Genomic DNA, 23,691 nt, shown 5'->3' on the forward strand with positions numbered 1-23,691 from the left:
AACAAACCTTGCTCTCTCGGACTGTGTCCGAGAGAGCTCAGTTCCGGATTGGCCATTACCTCCAAACACTCAATCTGGGCCAATCCAGAACTGACCTGCTGCATTCCACAGAAGCAGATAACCTATTGTTTATGTCTGGCTGCTGAACTTCTCAGGTTCAGTAGGAAAATCCTAAGAGAGGATTTTTCATAAAAGAAATGTCTGTGACATAGATCATCAACTCCAACCATTAACCCAGCACCACCACCATGTTCACCACTAAACCATGTCCTCAAGTGCCATATCCACATATTTTTTGAACACTTCCAGGGATGGTGACTCCATCACTTGTCTGGGCAGCCCGTTCCAATGCTTTACAACCATTTCAGTGAATAAATGTTTCCTAATATCCAATCTAAACCTCCCCTAGCACAACTTGAGGCCATTTCCTCTCATCCTGTCACTTGTTACCTGGAAGAAGAGACTGACCCGCACCTGGCTACAATCTTCTTTCAGGTAGTCGTAGAGAGCAATAAGGTCCCCCCTCAGTCTCCTTTTTTTCTAGGCTGAGACCCCAAGCTCCCTCAGCTTCTCCTCATCAGACTTGTGCTCCAGACCCTTCTCCAGCTCCGATGAAACAATTGAACTGCTAGCTCCTAAAGTGGAAGAGGTTCCAGAATTAAAAATGAGACCCATAATTAAGACCAAAGTGTCTGAAGGACCTCAAGGTCAGGAGGAACATGGTCAGAACTACTCCCTGGGACCCCCTGCAATTGGCAAATCTACAGGAAAAATATGGACAATAACCAGGGGTGTCAGAAACTAAGTATTTATGGAGACTGAGCCTCTCGGGGGGAGACAGAATATTGCTGGATGGAAATGAAGCTGACAGATACTGAGGGCCGAGAGTCTTATTATATCTAGGACCTGAGCCTACCAATCAACCCCATTCCATAATCAGCAGGGTTGCATGTTGGGCAGGAGGAATAGATGTTATGGAAAGAGAATCAGTCTCCATACCCATACAGTCAGCTAATGAAATTGCCACCACTGGTACAAAGGCAGGTTTGCCTCTGGGAAGTGTACAGTTGTGCAAATGAAGACACCAATCTCTGCAGAGGTGTATCCTAATATATTAAGACCTCTGTTGAGAGGAGCCTCAACATTGTTAAAAACTTATTTAGTGGGGCAATGAGATGAAATTAGAAGAGATGTAATGCATAATGAAGCATTGCAAGATCCCCAAGCCCTGAGATGACCTATCCCCATGTGGGCAGGACTCTTGCATGATATAAACAACACAAAGAAAATAGGCTAGGAAACTCATCACGGAGAACAAAATCAGGCTATTGAGAGGAGCTCAACAACTGAAATGTGAACATACCCCACCCAAGATAATAGAAAGATCAAAAACCCCAGTTCACTTCTGGGAAGATTGAAATGAGCTGTGGAGGATGGCATTGACTTTAGGTATTTCCTTTGCAGTTCTGAGGGGACAACCCACTGCAGTAATAGCAGACTTAGTCAAAGTAGTACAACAAGGGGGAAACACAAAAAACAAAAACTTTCCACAGGAAAACCACTGTCCATCCCCCCAACCCTTCTGAGACAACAGAAACACAAAAAGGAAAAAATGCTTGGGCCTCATCAGTGGCCCATTATAACCTATCAATGGTCTTATAAGGATGGGCCCCATATCTACTTACCAGTAAGACCTAGAAAAGAAACTTTGAATTTTCTAATTGATATAGGAGCCCAAATATGTCTAATCACCTCCACAGATGCTGAAAAACTAAACTCCAAATAGCAAATTTTCTGGAGAAAATAGGAAAAATAATCTATTAAAAATGTCTGCATTTTTACCTGGTTCTACTGCAACTAATATCAAACAGTATCCTGTTTCCCCTGCAGCCAGAGAAGGGATAAATTAAGTAATTAGGGATATAGAATACAGGGGTATTTTATTTAGGACACACTCCCCATACAATTCTCCTGTTAGGCCAGTAAGGAAATGGGAGCTGATGCTTAACTACTGATTATTGGTGGCTGAATGCCAACACAGGACCATTCCCTGTTGCAGTCACAAACACTGCTAGTCTCACTGCTACCCTGCAAGTAGCTGCACCTAAATGGATGGCAGTTTTAGATGTAAAAGACATGTTCTTCATGGTTCCAGTTCAGGAAGAAGAAAAGCCCAAATTTGCATGTACTTGGGAGGGGACATAATATACCTTTAATTGCCTACCCCAAGGCTATAAGCATTCACCCACAATAGCACACAATGCTCTAGCTAAATTCCTTCAATAAATAGAAATCCTGGGAGGGGTACAAATTTATCAATACATCGATGATGTGTTGATAGGGGGTGAAGGGGAAGGTTAGGTAAGATCAACAGCACAGGATATATGGAATAAATTAAATGATGAGGGGATAGAAGTGCTCTCTGCTCAATGCCAAGACCCCTCTAAGGAGGTAAAATTCCAGGGAGCCTGGTAGATTTCTGGTCAGGCTGTAATCCCAGAGAAAACCATTACAAAATTGGATGCTAAGCCCATCCTGACTACTAAAAAGGAACTTCAAAAGATCATGGGTACTTTAAGATATTGGAGAAATCATGTACCTGGATTTTCTATAATAGTGAGGCCATTGTACTCAGTAATGACGAAAAACCAGACCACGGGAGTGGCTTGATAGTCACAAACAGGCTTTGCAAACACTAATAGAAGAATTAAAAACATATCAATCACTAGGACCAGTTCATCCCAGTGATCCTATAACAGTTGAATGGGGTTTTGCTGAACATGGGACTTAATATGTTCCAGAAAGGCTCTCATGGACCCAAATAACCAAAAGGGTTCAGTTTCACAGCATTAAAAGATACTGAAAAGAGATACGCTGTCTGGGAAAAGGGATTATTGTCTCTGACCCGAGCACTCAAAACTCAAACAGGTAGAGAAAATTCAACAGCTCCAACCTGTGCAAATCCAAGGACCTTTTAACTTGTTAGCCAGTATTGAAAAAGGCAATGCTCTGCGCCTAATGGGATTACACAAAAAACAATGGTACACAAATGGTATGCGTATTTCTCAGGACTCACAGATCAGATGGATATAACTAAAGGACTGAAAAAACCTACAGAATTGCAGATACCTGTGACCCCAGATATGCTGGCTTTGCAACAGCCATATAAGCCTAGTCCTATACAGGATGCTCCCCCATTAACTTCAGACTCTGAAGTTAGATACCTGGTTCACTGATGCCTCAGCCAAACGTATTGATGGCAAATGGAAGTACAGAGCAGTTGCTCTTAACTTTCAGACAGGAATGGAAGTAGAATAATAAGATATGGGAAATGCACAGGTGGAAGAATTAAAGGCTGAGCTACTTGCAGTAAATGAGAAAGAAAGGACAATATATGTTTGGGCTAATGCCATACAGTGCTGGTGTCTACGGAAAGCATTAGGTTGGTAAATGGAAAGGAGGTTTGGCAGAAGGAAGACTGGATATGGTTCTTGGTACAGGCTCAATCCCAACCAACCCACAAAGGATAGTTCAAAGCTCATGCCAATATACTCAATCCTTATAGACCAATTGAAACACCAAGGTGGATCATATGGCAAAAAATAGAAAGATAAAAACTGATCACTTGGAGGATCCCCAACATTGGTATTGATTGGGTGAGTGGTTACACTGTAAATTGGGGCATACTGGAGGTTTTATTTTTTGCATAACAAAGTAGAGGTTGGCCATTGACCAGGAAGATGTGTAAACACATTCTCACACAATGTCCCCAGTGCCAATTAAGACTTGTACAAAATCACCCAGACCAGGCACTATCTTTACTTATCAAAAATAACAAGGCACTGTGGTCCACTTGGCAAATAGATGATATTGGACCTCTGAAGACATCGAATGGTTACAAGTACATCCTAAGAGGTATGGAAGTGGTATCTGGACTGTTAGTTGCTACTAAAAGCAGGCAAAATGATGCCAAAGCTACTCTTTAAGGACTCTGTAATTGGTTTTCCAGTCTCCCTATTCCAGATTCTATACAGAGTAACAATCACACTTCACCAGTGTGATGGTGCAAGACAGGCACAGAGAGAAAAGTATCAAATGGGTTTTTTCATGTACCTTATTATCCTCAAGCAAATGGAATGGTGGGGTATACCAATGGTTTGCTGAAACACTACCTTAGACCACATAAATCTGGATGAGATGAAAGGTTACCCTCTGTATTATATGAGATAAATAACTGATATGAACCAATGGGTAGTCCTGTTTCATTAGCTTTCTTGAGCACCATATATCTTGAATCAAGTTCAAATGATAAAATTGAAGCCTTTCAGGAGAATTTAAAATTAGGCCAACCAGTCATGGTCAAATTACCCCAAACTGGAATTGTACCTATGACTCTAAGGGACACTCAAGCACCACTAGCCTGGGTGGCTACTGACTCTAATGGTCACCAACACAGAATCAGTTCCAGATGGGTATTTACCACATTTTCAACTAAGGAAACTAACCTGTCCCATCTGGTGCATCTGCTGAGATATACATTATTTTATTTTACAGGTCAATGGCTGCTATTGGTCATCATCCTGATAGTAACACCAGGAACGCTACAGTAGATACCAATATCCTCCAATACACTTGGAGGCCTGCTTAAGCATGAACTTGCAGCAAACAAGACAGATCCCATGGGCCAGTATGTATCTGTCTACAAAGGTCCCCCTACAACTGGTACATGGTGGTGTCATGCATTAGTAGAAGTCCTTTGAAAGTCTACTAAAGACACAGCCAAAATAGAAACACAAAACATGGAACATCACCAGCTTGTCTCACCCCAAATCTAAAGGACTGCAAAGTGAAACAGAAAAACACAGTTTTAATTCATTATGACATAGAAGCTGAGTATATATCCTGGAGTGCATAAGGGTGCCTAGCATTCCTTCCATGAGTACACCAAAATTATCAAAAAGCCTGTAAAACTGACCCCAAACATCTCACTGGTTGGGCCCTATGCAGTCAAATTGGTAGGACAACACATATTGTCTAATCCCTCTTGGTCTTGTCCTGGGTAACCCAAAATTATTGTATTCCATATCTATCTGTGCCCAAAATTGTTAGTGTTTCTTTAAGACCCGGCAACATGGCTGGAAACGGAGCCCTTTGTTAAAGCCTCTTATTAAGTTCAGGGCACTCAGGCAGGAGCTCTCTTGCCTCTTGGTTCTGGCTCTTTTCCTTTCCTTCTTGCAGGGAGAGAACTGAGGCAGTGCTAGGCGGAGGCTCCCCTTTGGTTTTCCTTTGTTTCTCTCTGGCCTCCAGAGGGGGTTGCTTTGGGCTAGTCTCTAGACTGGCAAATGTAGCAAGCTGAGAATCTGCATTTAGCAATTAAAACTGTTTCAGAGTGAACTTTGCAACATCTGTTGGCAGCATGGAGACAGAGCCAGTCGGGCCTGGGGGGGTGCCGTTTCCAGTGCTTGCAGAGACAGTTTCTTCCCCCCTTGCAAAACACCAACAGCTTGGAGACAGCAGCACTGACCCTGGCTGAGTCAAGTGGGTGGCAAAAGGCAGTTAGAGGCAGCAATGACGTCACATACACACACCAATGCAACTGCCAAAAGGAAGCAGAGGAAGCTAATACTGCAGGGCTGGAGCTTCAAGGACAATGTCAGTAATTGCCATCTGCCACCAGAACTGATTTATAAGTTTCTACATCCCAGTTTTTTGTTTCAGGGGTAAAGTTGAGGCAAGCAAAGTTTGTCAGTAATTTCCCCTTTGTCTTGTGACGGCTATCAGCTGGCCTGAAAGCCTCGCAGGCACAAGTAACTCTGACCTTAACTTGATCAGCCTATACCTGTGATAGAAAGGAAACATCTTTGGGAGAGAGAGCACTGAGAGGCGGAAGGACTTGGCTGCAGAGAACGGACGCCAGCCAATCCCTGACGAGCACATACACAGGCAGCTATTGGTCAGTGAACTGGGTGGCACCAAGATTCTAGCCAATCGGGGTCAACCATATAAATGCAAGTGGGGAACAATAAAGTTTTTCTATTGCCACATGAACCTTGGAGTGTCGTGTGGTGTCCGTCTCAACTGCGAAAAATGGTGACCCCCGATGTGATGGTGATAGCCTAGCCATGTGGAGAGTGGGGAGATGGAGCCCAGAGGGGAGAGAGCAGCCTGAAGAGCTGCCGACAGCATGGAGAGATGTAACAGTCCAGACATGTAAATAATAGGGCGAGCCACTGGGAACAAGGGGGGACAAGTTTCAACAGAAGATAAAGCTGTAGTGAATGTATGGACCTTTATGTTGAGCAAAAGAGGGATTAAATACGATGAACAGTCTCTGAAAACTTTATTACAGTTTTGCAGAAGCCAGGGTGTAGAAACCACTACAGAATCTGCTTTCAGTATTAAAACCTGGGAACAAGCTGGTAAATTGATTTTTAAGTCAGCCTCTCAAGGAAACGAGACTGCTATGAGTATTATGACTACCTGGAAGTTGGTGCTAGATACATTAAAACTGATAAAAGCCGAGCAGAATGCGAAAGCAGCAGCAGAGACGCTGTGGGCACTGCCCACCCAAAAATCCCAAGATGGCAGCACGCATGCACCGCAGGCACCACCTGCCGAAACATCCCAAAATGGCAGAGTGAAAGAAACATCCCAAAATGGCAGGGCACCGGGAGGAGTGGTCAGGGGAATAGGTGCCACATCGGATTTGCAAGCGGAGAGGGCGGATGACAAACCAGAAAGGGAGCGGCTTTCATTCGAATTCTCTAACCCTGCAGAGCCCCCCTGCCACGCCGTCGGAGCCCCCTCACTGCTGGCATCGAGTGCACATGTGCAGCACCCAGGTCCGCCCACACTGCATCTACCAGAGCCATATGCGCTTTGTTCCATGCCCCATATTACCATAAACCTGCTCAGTCCTCCTCTGCCTGCGGCCGATTGGAGAGCCCAGCCACCGCTTGGCATGCCCACTCACAGCCTCGGTGTGCAAACAGAACCCAGAAGCCGAGTGGTGCCTGGCACTGAAAGTGCCGGTAGGGAGATGCAATTATATGCAATTCATAGAATGATTACAGGATGCAATGGAAAAACAAAGAGTAAACAATGATGCAAGGAATCAGCTGATTTTGCAATTAGCATGACACAATGCAAATGAAGACTGCTAGAGAGCTATAGATCTATTACCAAAAGAAAATCCATCCTTAGATGAAATGACTGATGCATATACTAAAGTTAGAACTGAATCATATAGCATGGCTTTGTTAGCCAACTCTTTCGCAACTGCTGTGAGGTTGTCATGCCAACGTTATAGATGTAGGCAACAAGGCCACGTTCCCCGCAAGTCCAACTCATGAGAGACACACCAAAAACAAGGAACTGTGCCTACAGTAGGAAACTGTAACTGATGTAGAAAACCCGGTCACTTTGCCAAAGACTGTAGGTCTAAATTCCACATTGATGGACAACCTCTCAGGGAACAGGGAAACAAGAACAAGAGTGTGACGGGGAAGTGTGCGCAGACACAAGCACCTTCCTGTCCCCCAGTGCAAGCCTATGTGACCAGCTCACAGGGAGAACAAGAGGCTCAGCTGGAATAGATATTTCCACAGACTGCAATAACTATAGACTCTTTAAAAGTGCATAAAGTTCCCCTTGAGACCCATGGGCCTATAGGGAGAGGGTTGAGTGCACGATTGTTAAGAAGATCAAGTGCAACGTTGCAAGGTATTTTTGTTCACCCAGGTGTTATAGATGCAGACTATATGGGACAGATATGTGCCATGGTATCAACACCTACTCCTCCTGTGACCATCCCAGCAAAAACTCGCATTGCCCAACTCATTCCTTTTAAGTCTTGTGTTCCTAAAACAAACCCAAAGCTGCGAGGAGACCAAGGCTTCGGATCGACAGGAAAACCTCAAGTGTACTAGACACAAGTCATTTCTGATCGAAGACCAAACATAGTATGTACACTTCAAATGCCTAAGACAAATCCATCTCACATCAAAGTTTGTGAGATGATAAATACTAGAACAGATGTTACCATCATATCTGCCAACACATAGCCTCAATCATGGCCTACCACAGCTGTGAGGTCTGTTGTTGATGGCCTTGAGGATACCACACAAAGTTACTTAAGTAGTAAACCTCTGTTAGTTAAGAATTCAGAAAGACAGCCACAATTCGTCCCTATGTTACTGCTGTGCCACTGAACTTGTAGAGAAGAGATGTCTTAGCGTGAAGAATTCAGGTAGGAACAGATTTTTAACAGGGGCCACTGTGCTGAAGAGTGTAAAGCATCCTACATTGGCCTTGAAGTGGCTCACTGAACAGCCCATGTGAGTTTATCAGTGGCCCCTCGAAACAGAAAAACTAAATGCCCTTAAATTCCTAGTTCAGGAACAATTAAATCAAGGACATATTGAGCCATCAAGAAGTCCATGGAGCACCCCTGTGTTTGTAATTAAAAAGAAAACAGGTAAATGGAGATTACTCCATGAGTTAAGGAAAATTAATGCAGTTATAGAAAGTATGTGTGCTTTACAGCCTGAAATGCCATCCCCAGCTATGATACCTGCTGACTGAGACATTTTGATTGTCGATTTGAAATATCGTTTTTTCACTATTCCCTTGCATCCTGATGATATCCTAAAGTTTGCATTTACAGTGCCCTCCATCAATCATGCAGCACCAGTCGAGCAATATCAATGGAAGATGCTGCCATAGGGTATGAAAAATGGGCCATTAATTTGTCAATGGTATCTTGCACAGGCACTCTCAATAGTGAGAGAACAATTCCCAGGAGCATACTGTTATCATTATATGGATGACATCTTGATAGCAACCCCAACCACAGAAGGCCTTGTGAAGATTCAGCCAAGTTTGAAGCAAGCACTGCAAGAGTTACGGTTGCAAATTGCACCAGAAAAGCTGCAGCAGCAACCCTCATGGAAGTACCTGGGAGTTAAAATAGTAGATCAAACAATATAGCCGCGAACAATTCAATTTTCAACCAAAGTTCAAACCTTAAATGATGCACAAAAACTTTTGGGTATCATCAACTGGGTAAGACCTTACTTAGGGTTAACCACCCCACAATTATCACCTTTGTTTAATATTTTCAAAGGTGACCCTGAGTTAACCTGTCCAAGGAAATTATTCCAGAGGTAAAAACTGCACTTGAAACAGTAGAGTGGGCCATAACAAACAGACAAATTTATCAAATATGTCCTGAAGTTTGTATTACAGTGTTTATTGTCATTGTTCATTTACATCCTACAGGAATCAGTGGTCAATGGGACACTCAGTGGTCTGACCCACTACACATTTTAGAAAGGACCTTTTTGCCCCATCAACCTAAAAAGACATCACCTACTATTTTTTAATTAATTGCACAACTAATTATTAAATGCCGTCAAAGGTGTTTGCAGCTGAATGCTAAAGATCCCTCAAAAATTATGACACCAGTACAAGAGGAATATTTTGAATGGTGCTTTGCAAATAGCACAGTGCTACAAAGTGCTTTACAAAACTTTACAAAGCAAATTACTCTTGAGGTTTGACTCTTGAGGTCACACTTATCACCCAGTCATAAACTCTTGCAATTAAGTGAGACCACTGCATTGTCTCTGAAACCACTAAACCATCGCACACCCCTGAAAGGTCTCACGGTTTTTACTGATAAGTCTGAGAAAACAGGAAAAGCCATTGTGACCTGGAAAGATAACAATGAATGGCAAACACTAGAGGGTCGCGATGGTAGATCACCTCAGCTACTTGAATAACGTGCTGTAGCCATGGCTTTTCAACATTTTCCTCATGTTCCTTTAAATATTGCAACTGATTCTGCTTATGTTGCAGACATCACACAACAATTGGACCGAGTACTGTTAAAAGAAATTGATAATGCTGCACTATTTGAATTGTTAAAAACTTTGTGGCATACAACCCAAGTCAGAACATGTCCCTATTATATATTGCATATTCGGAGTCATACAAACTTGCCTGGCTTTATTGCAGAAGGTAATGCCTGAGCTGATTAGCTATCTAGCCCTGCCTGGACAGCGCCACAACCAGATATGCTAGCACAAGCAAGAGCATCACATGCCTTTTTCCATCAAGGTGTTCGAGCCCTACAACGACAATTCCTGTTAACAAATACAGAGGCACGCAATATTGTTAATACTTGTGCTGACTGTCAAGGCCACAGTGCGCCACTGCAGATGAGAGTAAACCCCCGTAGTCTGCAAGTCTTACAAGTTTAGCAAACAGATGTCACACACATCTTGGAATTTGGTCGCCTAAAATACATGCATGTTTCAATAGACACTTTTTCATCTGCCATATGAACCTCAGACCACACTGGAGAAAGAACTCGTGATGCTATCGCACATTAGCGATTAGCCTTTGCTGCCCTAGGCATCCCTCACACTATAAAAACTGACAATGGCCCTACATATGTCTCACAGAACACTTGACAATTTCTACAACTCTGACGTGTGTCACACCACACTCTTATTCCTCATTCCCCTACAAGACAAGCCATTGTTGAGCATGCCCATGGCACTTTAAAGCGTATCTTTGAAAAACAAAAAGAGGGAATGTGTGGTGAAACCCTGCAGAGTAGGGTTGCCAAAGCTTTGTATATGCTGAATCATCTCACGATATTGCCAAACTCCCCAAACCCTGTTATTTTAAATAATTTTTTATCATTACAGTCTTCTAGTGACGTCGAGTTGCCCAAATCTAAGGTACTGGTAAGGGACCTCATTACCAATAAATGGGAAGGTCCTTGGGACCTTGTCACTTGGGGGTGCAGGTATGTCTGTATTTCCACAGATTCATTCAACGGGTACCTGCTCGGTGCATGTATCCTGCTCTATGCTCTGTCCTGGATCACAACCAACAACGCCTCCCTGATGGCCCCACAGCAGACGCCGTAGAACAGTAACCAGAACAACCTTTTGCACCTGCTGTATGGAAATATGGAACCTTTGGAATGACAATTTACCTATGACTTCACTTAAACCTCAAGAGTCAAACAACTAAAAGACATTACTAGCAGAAAGATGTGAAACTTTTAATTATACACTGTTGACGGTTGTCACAAGGGTTTTTGGGGTGAAGGAAGAGATGAGATGGGCTCCATGATCAGAAGGCTTGATTTATTACGTTATGATATATACATCTAGTATAACTATACTAAAAAGAAAAAGAAAGGAGAGTTTCCAGAAGCTGCTAGCTACCTAACAATAGAAAGTAAAGAATGAATAACAAACCAGCTCTCTCAGACTGAGCAGGAAAATCCTAAGAGAGGATTTTTCATAAAAGAAATGTCTGTGACAATACACCAGGAAGACCAAACTGAAAAAAGAAAGCAAAGTGTTTCCTCTGATAGTTTTTTTAATTGTCTTGTTTAAAACAAATAATAAATGAAACTTCCTTAAGTTTGAGTGATTCAGTTATAGATGTAAATAGCCTGCAGCATGCCACCCAGTGAAATTGTGCTCTTACTGATCTTTTTTCATTAGCTCCTGGACATGGTTGTAAAAAATTTGATCACGTGTGTTGTGGGAAAGATTTTAGATTAATGGCTGGAAAGGTTAGGCTTGTCAAGTTGGGTGAAGAGCCTCATTCAAACTGGGCTCAGCACCTTTGTGTTATCATAATTGTTTTACTGATTGTGCCGTGTTTGTCGTCCTGTCTGCGAAGGGCCCCGCAGAGGATGACAAGGACTGCCTCTGTAGTAGAACAACAAAAAGGGGGAACTGTGACAGCTATCAGCTGGCCTGAAAGCCTCACAGGCACAAGTAACCCTGACCTTAACTCAATCAGCCTATACCTGTGATAGAAAGGAAACATCTTTGGGAGAGAGAGCACTGAGAGGCAAAAGGACTTGGCTGCAGAGAACAGACGCCAGCCAATCCCTGATGAGCACATACACAGGCAGCTATTGGTCAGTGAACTGGGTGGCACCAAGATTCTAGCCAATCGGGGTCAACCATATAAATGCAAGTGGGGAACAATAAAGTTTTGCTATTGCCACATGAACCTCAGAGCATTGTGTCGTTTCTGTCTCAACTGCGACATTGTCTCTCCACACATGTTTGACTGAGGGTGCCATCTTGGGGGGAAGGGTTTGTCTGCCATTTTCCCTTTGTCTTTCAAGCCACGAGGTCATCAGTGGAAGGCGCCATTTTGAGGGAGGGGTTTCTCCACCATTTTGTTTCTCTTTGATCCCAGGGAGTTAATGAGATTTCGCAATTTTGTATATAGTGATTATTTACTGTTATTTTTTGCCTGTTGCTGTTTCCTTTTTTAGTAAACTGTCATTTTTTAATTTATAGCTACTTGTATTCATTTCTCCTTATTGATGGAAAGGAAATGGTTAAAAATAAATGGGAGATTACTAATTTTGGAGTGTTTGTCCCCTTAAATTGTCTTAAACCAAGACAGGTCTTTAAAAAAAGTAGAAATGTCCATGCAAACTGATGTTACAGCTATCAGACCAAAGTGTTTGCCTTTTATACTTACCTCTTCTCTTCGATAGTATGCCAGGCTGAACAAGAGGACATTAACTTCTTTTAGGAAGGATGTAACTGGTATATTTTGAACTGGGATGGGGGTATTAAACAGCATTGATCTTGAAACCCTGGCTAAAAAATTAGTTACAACCATTAGTGATTTGAGTACTATAGAGCAATCTTTAGAGTCCTCCTTATCTGCTTTAGGAAACACTAAGTGGTTAGCTTCAACTTTCTTTTCTGAGATAGAAAAATATTGAAATGCTGATAATTAATTACTGGCTGATGCTTCAGGAATTACTCAATGTAATGTGTCTAGCACTAAGCTGCATCCAAGCTCACTTATGGCTACAAACTACCAGTGCTGCAATAATTAGAGAATGAGGAAATGGATTTTTTATTTATTGAAATTTGAAAGGTAATTTGGGACAATGTAACTAAATTTCAGAGGGAATTTCAATCCTGGTGGTCTTCAATCAGATGTTACTATGACCCAGTCGCTAATACCTAGCCTACTTCCGGCCAGGACAGAGTTAATTTTTTGCAGTAGCAGGAAGGGGGCATGGTTAGTGCTCAGAGGTTATTCTATACCACCTCTGGTCATTGCTAGGGGAGGGGAGAAAAAGACTTGCTTCAGAGGGGTTGAGAAAACATGGTGGGTGGAGCAGTCCAGTATTGTCTATTGTCACGGGCTTTCTATGTAAATAGTTTCTTTTTCTTATACCTTTTATTATTAATATTGTTGCTGTTACTGTTGGTTTCCTTATCTCATTGCTGTTTCAAGTAAATTGTTCTTATCTCAGCCTGTGATCTTTGTCTTTTGTGCCTCAAATTGGTGAGGGAGGGAAGCAGCACGTGGTTTTAACAGGAGTATTACATTTGAAAATACCATTCCTAAATCATGACAATACCATATACCAAATCATTACACTGGGACTAAATCACAACAAAACCATACTCTATCCGTTGCAACACTGAACATAGGCTTTCAAAAACAATCCCACACACACGGCAAACAATTGAGGTAGATGCTTGTATGGTGAGAGTATGACAGGGACGTAGATGTTAAAGTAACATTTAAAAAGCCCAAGATACCTGTTTAGAAGCAGAACAAAGCATTTGTCACTTTGAAATGTACTCCGACAACGATCCTGAATCTGTCCAGGTATACATAGGACAAGGATGTGCATGTTTAAGAACCCCTGTGCTAACAGTAAATAACACAAAGATCCAGCTTTCTAACCACTCCAATCTATGAATTCGTAACTTTATTAACATAGCAGTATGTGATGTCAACTATTTCCTACAAGAAACTGTGTTCTAGAACATATACAGCAACTTTGTGTTATATGACACTTTGTCTCCAACACCTAATGGAAGGGACATTACCCTGGTCAAAAAGCTGTTGGAACATCCTGACCTACACAAACTAGTAAAACAACTGAAAATGGAAAGTTGGAAAACACTAATCACTGTCCCAAATGATGTGGAAAAAAATACATTGTGTCCTAGAGCAAATAAAAAGGGATGGAGAACATAACTAGTGGAACAACTTGTTTGGATGCTGTTGGAAGGAAACAGGTAAAAGCAGAAGAATGGCGAGAAGGAAGGTAGATTTGCTCAAGGGACCTTGTAGCTGGGAATGCCAAGGCCTGGAGAATAACAGTGCAGGAAACTCCATGTATTATGCCTACTGCTGTTTATCCTCTGTCTGTTATGAGAAGTAGAATCTCTGTAGAGATAACATAGGTGTTTGGAGAGACTTGGAGACCCTCTCACAGACATGCTTGAGCTCACAGTCTTAACAGATGGAGGATCAAATCTCAGAGGTCATAAAAAGCACAGAGGAGATCACAGCATAGTGGCAAACTACGTGTGTGTAGGTCCTTGATAAATGGGTGCAAACAGCAGCCCTACCACTCGCTAGGAAGGACTGAATCTAATGGTGCTGTGTTCCTGCTTGTGTGTCTCCACTCAGGTGTTGCTTCAGGATCCTCCACTTAGTGAGGTAATGAAATAAATTTATTTCTTGCATTTCAGCCGTTGTTTTGTGGTTGTTTTGGCCACCTGCCTGCGTCAACTCACACAGATGGTCTCCAACCACAATGGGCATTCTGGACTTAATGTTACAACTTGTTATTGTAATATTGTTATTAATCAGAATCTGGTTTTTATTAGTAATCAGTGTATATATGTGTCATGGTTTTGCCTGAGAGACATTTAAGGAAGTAATGCAAAGCTTCCAACCACTAGTAAACTAGACATACCTCTGTGAAAAACACATGTTTAAAGAAGCCTGGGAACTTCTTCTTTCCCTTCCTGCTGGGAGCGAAGTAACACGAGTGGGCGACCCCTACCACGGGGCCAGGCTGGAAAGCCCTGCTCCGGGGCTGGACTCCCTTCCCCTGGGCCCCGGATGGAGCTGGCCTTGCTAACATCTAGCTGCTTGCTACACCCCCCCTCCAGCCTGGGGCCCATCCAAACCCACTGGGCCCCAGGAGCAGCCCCAGGTCGGCGCCGGGATTTTACCCCTGTAGAAGTTGCCCACAACAGTCTGGCAGGGGGAAGGAGAAACCACTACCTCCCCCCCTCCAAGAGTACTGCTGCTGCTGTTCTAGCCTGGCTGATTAAATCCGAGCTGCCCCTCCAGCCACAGCTCCTGCAGTCTATAGCAGCCAGCCCAACCAGAGTCAGGTTGACCATCTGCAGGCTCCAGGTGACATGTTAACCCTTTCAGTGGTTCAATCCTCCCTCGAGTGAGAGAAAGGAACAAAATACAAGCATATAAAGGAACAACATGAAAACATCATGGTCAGTGAGGATGAAATTAAGTGCCAGATGGGAGGGATGAGGAGATGCCTTAATTTTAGAGCTAAAATCCTCTTGTAAGCTATGGAGAAAAATACTCTTTTCCCTATAACACATAAAACTATGGGGAGATGAAGGGTTCAAATTGATATCGAGCAAAAACCTCCATGCTAAAGTAAACAGATATTAAAGTAGCTCTGATCCCATGAAAAGTTTGAACAGAGAAAGAGAGAAGAGTAGTCCTGTGTCCCCAGGAAAAGATGATCTCTGTTCCTAGGGATTAAAACGATTTTAGAAATACATAATGAGAACTTTTGCCATTAACCAACTCATCTTTAAAACAATACCCCGTAAGTCAACATAGTCCATAAACAAGCTGTGGGAAGGCTTGTGGAAAATGAGAGGGGCTTCACAATAGCAGATTTCTCCCAGGAGGCTGCTATTTGTGACCAAATTGAGAATCACGAGAGAACTGTTTTTCCTCTTGTGGAGAAGTCTCCATAACATTAACAAGAAGAACTTGTCTCCCTAAGTAAACTGAAGAAAGACTATTTTAGAGGTAGTAAACTGACTAGAAATTTTAAGTTTTGTTTCTTTACATTGTCAATGGAAAAGAAAAGGTTGTGGGGGGAGAAGTGTTCTGAAGGGTTTGTTTTGATTCTTACTACTTTTTTTTCTTTTAGTTACTATTAATAAAATTTTTATTATACCCTCTTAAAATTTTGAACCTACTTTGCATTTCTCCTAATCCTATCTCACAACAGGAAGTAAGTACGTTGGTAATTGACCAGCATCAAAACCTACCACACTCTTTAATGCGTTAACCAGAAAATCTCAAAATTAGGAAAATCTTAAGTTGGCAAACCAAAACCACTACAATAGGTGTGGTACCTAATCCAACAAATAAGGATACTAACCCTTCCAGAAGTATATAAATTGAAATAATAAGTGTTTCGTTTGCCAAAATCGATAGCTAACTCTTTATTATGCTCTGTTTAATATTTCTGGCTAAATTCTAACTGATTTTGATAATAACTTTGTGTGTAAACATGTAATGTATAATTATAAAATAGCTAATACTATCAAACCACATGAGTTAAAATAGTAAACCTTAGGAGATTGATGTACCTCAACATATTTAAGGATAATGTACACATATGCAGTGAATGCTTTTATAGCATGAAGGCAAGAGATACCTGCATTACTATTTAATGAGACAACAATTGACTGAAGTCACATGGTAGAGTGTAGCAGGATGCTCTGCCTGGAATGGGGAAAACAACTTGAACAATGTCCTATTTGCAAAGTTATCAGAGATAAATGAAGAAGGGGGAGTCCTGCTCCTTTTGGTGTTGAACAATGCTGAAACCAGTGTGACTCATCAATTCCAAAGTTTAACACCCTGATAGTGAGATGAAGATGTGGTAGACCTGGTAAAATACCCGGATAAAGGAACAAATTATACTACTGATAATTTATCTAAAGCTGCTGAGCTGACAAAGCTGGTCTGGAGACATATGACTGACAGTCAATCACTTTATACTATAAAAGTCCAGTCCCAAATTTTAATGTCAGGGTCTTTAAACATACCTCTCCTTGACGTGTATCTGTGGAGATTCCTCCCTTAAGTGGGGACACCTCTCAAGGTTACTCCTCGAGGCCAAGTAAAAGAGATTTGCTCACAATCATTGGTATGAGTGAGTAACATCAATCTCTACTTAACTGTTTTTACTAGCTTTAATATTGCTTCAAAATAGTGCACTATACTATACTAGACGTTATAACTCCTATACTGTGCAGTAAATAATTCTGATTAAGATATTTTTGTCTAATCATTATCATAATAAGTCATATATATATATTTATAAATACATCTGGTTTGTCAGCCTTAATCCTGCAGGATAAAGTTCTATAAAGGTTCATTTACACCTATATAATCCTTTAGACGTAAACTGTTAACCAAGTCTGGGGCTAAGACTGGATCCAGCTGCACCTAGGCTCCTCTCTCTGAGGAGTTTTAGAAAGCAAGGCGGTCCTTTCTGCACCTTGTGACTCAACCAGAGGGCTTTTTTAATAAACTTTGTCTGAAACTATCCTACTTTGCCACAAAACAGCCACTCTGCCCCAAGCCTGTAGCAGTGCATGGAGTTGCAGGACCTGGCACTTGGAGTGAATGAACTCAACAGACTTACAGGGTCCATAGTCCATAGACTAAGGGAGTATATGTGTGTGTATATCTATCAAAAGACAGGTGATGGAGAACTGGGAACTGTGTGACCCGGCATGATGTAAACAGTATGGAATTAGAGGAGGAAAATGTTCTGGTTTCTGCTGGGAGAGTTCATTTTCTTTTCAGTAGCTGGTACATTCCTGTGTTTTGGATTCAGTATGAGAATAATACTGATAACACACTGATATTTTGGTTGTTGCTGAGCAGTGCTTACCCTGAGACAAGGGCTTTTCAGTGTCTCATGCTCTGTCAGTGAGGAACTGCACAAAAGAAACCAGGAGGAAGCATAGCTGGGACAGATGATCTTGTAATATATATTATAAAGTAATTCATGCTTAAAGGGAAAATGTATGAAATAAAAATTGTAAACGGAATCTAACATCCAACGAGCCTCTGACCATGAGCAACCCGGAGACAGATTACCACATTGGAATTACAAAACTCCTGGTGGCAGCAGGAGAACAATGCCTCGTTTACTAATAAAAGAACGTGGCCAGCATGGAGATGGGCTTCCTCCCAAGCCATCAGGGAACATCCAAGGACGATCATCACTTGGTAGATATCATCAATCAAGATAACCAAAGTTGCCAAGGAACATACATCTGAATACGCGACTTCCCCTGACATGATCAGTGCCTGTCACTACCCAGGAAACAGCAATTGTCCAGCCCTGCACAGTGAAAGAAACCTTCATACATATGTGGGGTTACAAAAGAAATCGGGGCACCTCTGCCTCAGGCATAAAAAACTGTATAAAACAGCCCCGCTGGAAACGGCATTCGTGAACAGAGGGATATCCGATGCGATAGAGGTCGGATCTAGGTTCACCCAGCGTCGATCCCGGGCTCAATGCTGTCTCTTTGGCTGTGGTTCTTAAGGACTGTATTTTGGTTGCGAAAATAAAATTTTTCGCATTTATTGATTTGGCTTTCTTGTTGATCATTTATAACAATCTGAACTAGCTAAGGGGATATTCCACACCATAGAACATCATTCCAGTATATAAACTGGGGGGAGTTGGCTATGAGGGGCCAAATGCTGCTCAGGGATGTGCTGGGCATCAGTCAGTGGGTGGTGAGCAACTGTATTGCGCATCACTTGTTTCTCTTGGCTTCTGTAACTCTATGTCCTTCTTGTGACAATTAGTAATATTATTTGTATAATTTTATTATTGAAATTATTATTTTGTTTCAATTATTAAATTGTTCTTATCTCAACCTGATTCTCCTCCCCACTGGGGGGACAGATGGGGGAGTGAGCAGGCATCTGTGTGGTACTTAGTTACTTAGGGGTGAAACTATGACATTATTTTATAACAGAAATCAGCTGACACAGGCTGAATGCCTTTCTGAACTTGCATCCAATCCCTGTTTTTCTCTACTGTACTTAAATATACATTAATTTCACTTTTTTTTCTAGTTTTTGGAGTGGACAAGGAAAATTACAATTGCAATAATTGGGGGAAATCATATTCTCAAAGAGCAGACAGAAAACCAACATTACCTAGAAATAAGTAAAAATAACAAATATTCACGTTATGGAAGAGGTGTACTAAACCACAGGATTTAGGAAATATAAAAAAAACAACCATACAACAAAAACACTTGTAGCTGGTGTTCTGATCACCACACGTTATCTACTGTTGTCTGACAGAAGATATTTAAAAAACATAAACTCATTATGTTAATGTATGTAACATCTGGTGTAATGATTCCCTGAAGAGGTGTGCATATGGGGAAGCAAAGAGGAAATCCACAAACAGAAGTGTTTTACTAATGCAAGTGGAGTGCTGAAATAGTTCTGAAGTCAGAACCTTTACCTTACTCCTGTTTTTGGTATAAAAATTGGCAGCAAGCTGAATTTTAGCAGATTCAAGTAAACATGTTCAGTCACATTTCAAGAGATATGAACAGAATTGCTAATTCAGTTTTAAGAAAATAGGAAAGAAAAATATATTTGTATATCCACACTGAAGATTAATATCAGAATCAAATCGTGATGTAGTTGTGACAATTATCAGAAGCAAATAGTTTTAGGAGTTTAATAACTCTCACTAGCACAGTTCTCACTTATATCAATAACATTTTCAGTGTGCAGAATACAGTAATAAGAGTAAACTTACCTACAGTAGCTCTAATTAAGGGGGAGGAATCACCAATGTTGTTCAAACATTCACTTTTAATGAAGTCAGTTACTCCATTTGGAAAGTTGTGAAAATGTGCTTTTACATTATTCTTCAAGATAAGACCACTCAAGGAACGTGTTGGCTCATCTGCAAGAGAAAATAATTGTGTTTATAACTTCCATCAGTTCTTAGGATAAAGTAGATTTGCAGAACAATGCAACAAGATCAAAGCTTACAGTGATAAATATTAATCTTTATTTCCTTATCCCTCCTTCCAAATACAACCATCAATTTACATAGCAAAGTTTTTTAGTTTTAGAGTTCACTTGTGAGCAGATTCATGTTTAGTTCTTCAACCAAGGGCATAAGTAACTTGGTATTATTTCTGAAGCATGCTGAAAGTGAGATATGGATGTTCTACATAGAAAGGATTAGTTTATAGTATAAGAAAACTTAAATTTAAAGTTTACAACAATACAAATCAGCCGATAAAGCTAATTTTAATCAGCATTTTAGCTTTTGGTCAGTTGTGCACCCCCAGCCTACCCACTGGTGGGTTGGCGTGAGAAGTAGAAAAGGCCTTGGCTCTGTGTAAGCCCTGCTCAGCAGTAACTAAAACATCCCTGTGTTATCATCGTTTCCAGTACAAATCTAAAACACAGTCCCATATGAGCCACTGTGAAATAAATTAACTCTACCTCAGCCCAAACCAGAAGAGAAGCCCTGATTTTGGCAAAAAGTAAGGATGTTTAAAGTTCATTTGCACCGAGTTACAGTTTACACACAGATCTATTATAGGCCTTCAAAACTATTAACATCCCCAAAGAAATATGAGAAAAATAAGAGATATAACTTTCAAATATAAACTATTTTAAAACCAAAAGTTAGTGCATCATAACACAAGGACTCTTATCATACCCATGATGACTGACTGAGGGCCATTAAAAATACTTTTGAGTGCAACCATTGCTAGTTGAACAAAAATAGCACTTTTAAAAAGAGGGGTTATTACTAAAATTAATTTTAATCAACTGATTATGAGTTCCAAAACCAGAATGCTGTATACGAGTATTAGAACAAGATTTAAAAGTATATTTCAGTCTTCCTGTCTTAGGTTGGAAATGGAGGTGTGTATTCTATTCCTATCTGTTAGAGGCGGGGCAGTTGTCTTCTGTTAATTGGGCAGTTTCTTGATCTCTTCCACAACCAATCCTCCCTCCGTGGAGAGATCTTTGGTTAATGGGCCATTGAGTGTCACTGCATGACTGATAAAATTACATCATCCCATTGCAAGAAGCTCTGCCCAGAGGGAGGAGCCAAGCATTCCTATCTGGGTGTAATCAGAGATTTGGAACACCACAGGGAGCCTTTTCCCACTGGATTCCCCAGAGAAGCAGCTTTCTTCTCCACTGAATTTCCAGAGGAAGACCAAGCCCATCTACACCACCACTGAACCTTCAGAGGAAAACTACACCCTCCTACAGGATCACTGCTTCAACAGAACCACATTTGTCACTTCAGGAGGACTACAGCCACCATTTAATTGGACTGCTACCAACACCCTGACCCACAGGGTGTCAGGTTGTATTCTATCTCTGTCAGTGGTTTGTTTTCTTGTTTGTACTATTGCATCTGCTGTTTTAATTTTCCTAGTAAAGAACTGTTATTCCTATTCCCATATCTTTGCCTGAAAGCCCCTTAATTTCAAAATTACAATAATTCCGAGGGAGGGGGTTTACATTTTCCATTTCAAGGAAGGCTCCTGCCTTCCTTAGCAGACACCTGTCTTTTCAAACCAAGACACTTCCTAAAGAAGCACTAATTTTCATTCTCTGTAACTATAAATATTGATTTACAAGCATTGCTCTTACATAGAATTCAGTAACTTCATAAACTAGGAATCCACCCGATGCATATATATTTAAAAGACTTCTATAACTTTGCCTATACTACAGGTTTTAAATACCTACCAACTTCTAAACAATGTAAAAATAAAAGTTCTTGCAGGGCACTGCATTTCAAGGGCCAAAAACTTTACTAGGAGAACAGATTTACAATTTTAAATAAAAATACCAAAACCTAGATGAGCAGACATACCTCTGTCAACTACAGAATGTGGTTATGAGATGTGACAAGTATTATCATTATTATTATTACTTAGGAAGTCAAATAAAGTAATTTTATCATTTTGCTTAAAATTTTGAAGACGTCAATAACAAAGGTCAGGTGGAGAATATCCTAAAGGAGGACATTCTTACTTGAACTCTTGATCAGTCTCAGGTTCACCTGAAATGCTCTCTGAATTCAAGGTAAAATCTCTCTAATTATTATTACACTAATTTAATATGTCCAATTATTATTTCCTTGCATATCTATAATCCACTGATAGGTATGCTCATATCCAAGTAATCCAGTCCTCCATAAGCAGTTATTCAGAATTAATGTTGTGTCTGGCCAGGAAGTAAGCCAAAGGCATTTTCCTTTCATTTACACACTATTTACAGCCCTTGCAAGCCACAATGAAAGCATTATTTTTAGCAGCCACAGTTAGACACAGAATCACAGAATCATTTAGGATGGAAAGGACCTTTAAAATCATCAAGTCTAACCATTAACCCAGTACTGCCAAGTCCACCACCAAACCATGTTTTCAAGCGCCACATCCACAGAGCTTTCAAATCCCTCCAAGGATGGTAACTCCATCACTGTCTTGGGAAGCCTATGTCAGGGCTTGACAACCCTTTCATAGCAGAAATTTTCCCTAATACCCAACCTAAACCTCCCCTGGTGCAACTTGAGGCTATTTCCTCTTCTCCAGTCACATGTTAACTGGAAGAAGAGGCCAATCCCCACCTGGCTACAACTTCCTTTCAGGTAGTTGTAGAGAGTGTTAAGGTCTCTCCCAAGCACCCTTTTCCCCAGGCTGAGCCCCCTGAGCTCCCTCAGCTGCTCCTCATCAGACTTGTGCTCCAGACCCTTCCCCAGCTCCATTGCCCTTCTCTGGACATGCTCCAGAACCTCAATGTCTTTCTTGTTGTGAGGGGCCCAAAACTGAACACAGTACTTGAGGTGCAGCCTCACCAATGCCAAGTAAAGGGGAACAATCACTGCCCTGGTCCTGCTGGCCACACTATTTCTGATACAAGCAAGGATTCCATTTCCCAATGGCAGGACCTGAAGTGTGGCCAGGATGAAAAATTATGGCTAAAGCCCTCTCTTGCAACCCTATAAACAGCAGTCCAAAATAAGACCCTTTGAGCTCTCTTGGCCCACAGCAGCTGCAACCAGCAACTTCCCTGAGTGAGACCTCTGAGACACAGCGAACTCTTAAGTTTGCTATTCTCGGAGGATTGCCAAACAACAATAAATCCTGGGCTGATGTGGATGTGACAGCCTGGTCAGAGAGCAAGAAAACAAGATAAGTTTTCTCACAGCAGACTTGTGAGACTTTTAGGGAGTTGTAGAGAAACGATGATAACTTGTTATTATAAACAACCTGCAGGTGGTGTTTTCCTATTCTCTGTTTTTCTGTTCTCATCAAGGATTGTTTGGGAGAAAAGTGCTTTTGTTGATTAGCCAATCAAGTGGAATGTATCTGAACTGTCTATAAAAGAGAAGAGTTTTTCACATTAAAGGTGTTGTTGTGCAAACCAGCCTCCTTGGAGTCCGTGCCGCTTTCTTACTTGATAGTGACAGGCTGATAGCCCCCACTCCTCAAGGCTTGACCCTTTGCCATTGAGAAGATGCAAAGGCATCTGAAGTGAGTGTTTCACTACCTTTGAGAGGAATTTTTCACAGATACCTTGTACAGACTTGTCATGGTTTGACACTGGTGCAATGCCAGTGCCCCCATGAAAATATATTCTCCTTAATGGCTGCTGTGATATGTGACCAGGAATAGAGCAGAGCAGGCTCAAACTTAGAAATAAAGAAAAACATACTTTATTAACCTACAACTATAATAAAAGGAACACACACAAAATTCAGAATGAAAAAACTTCCGAAAC

General features: G+C 41.3%; 1 protein-coding gene across 1 annotated transcript in view; it reads right to left on the reverse strand.

The window, feature by feature from the left end:
* The window catches only part of LOC102039047 (transportin-1), a 112,956-nt gene that overhangs the window by 85,619 nt on the left and 3,646 nt on the right, over window positions 1-23,691 (reverse strand). Inside the window, exon 2 of the mRNA XM_031065207.1 lies at window positions 19,682-19,831. The gene's annotated coding sequence lies outside the window, so the exon portion shown is untranslated. The remainder of the gene's footprint in view (window positions 1-19,681; window positions 19,832-23,691) is intronic.

This window comes from Geospiza fortis, unplaced genomic scaffold, assembly GCF_000277835.1.
Source record: "Geospiza fortis unplaced genomic scaffold, GeoFor_1.0 scaffold245, whole genome shotgun sequence".
In the NCBI taxonomy this organism is placed as follows: domain Eukaryota; kingdom Metazoa; phylum Chordata; class Aves; order Passeriformes; family Thraupidae; genus Geospiza; species Geospiza fortis.